The 346-nt window shown below is 45.4% G+C and overlaps 1 protein-coding gene across 1 annotated transcript in view; it reads left to right on the plus strand.

The window, feature by feature from the left end:
- The window catches only part of YIPF1 (Yip1 domain family, member 1), a 5,943-nt gene extending 5,673 nt beyond the window's left edge, over positions 1–270 (plus strand). The window contains exon 9 of the mRNA XM_009870552.1: positions 211–270. The gene's annotated coding sequence lies outside the window, so the exon portion shown is untranslated. The remainder of the gene's footprint in view (positions 1–210) is intronic.
- Positions 271–346: the final 76 nt, after the last annotated feature.

A 346-nucleotide genomic window follows, 5' to 3' on the forward strand; every position in this document is an offset into this window, starting at 1 on the left:
GCAGGAATGATCATAAAGATCAGCTGTGACACAGTGTAATCACGCAGATCAGTTTTAGAAGCTTTCCTCCTGCGAAATCAGTTTCTTATCCCAGGTGTCTATTAAGATCCAATATGCATTTTAGTAACTGGGCATGAATAGGTGCCTCGTGGTGTCCTCTGGTGCTTGCAAGGAGCTGCAATACTCACAGGAGTTATTTGTCTCTTTCAGATTACAGTGCCCGTTTCTCCGTCTGTACAGTAACTTTATTTTTAGATTGTTTTTCCACTGAAGACCGCAGAAAGTGCAAAGCGGGGATTGCTTTGCTGGAGAAAGGGCAGTGATGGCCCGTGGGCACGTGGACATC

The sequence above is a fragment of the Apaloderma vittatum genome, unplaced genomic scaffold, assembly GCF_000703405.1.
Source record: "Apaloderma vittatum isolate BGI_N311 unplaced genomic scaffold, ASM70340v1 scaffold27405, whole genome shotgun sequence".
Taxonomy (NCBI): Eukaryota; Metazoa; Chordata; class Aves; order Trogoniformes; family Trogonidae; genus Apaloderma; species Apaloderma vittatum.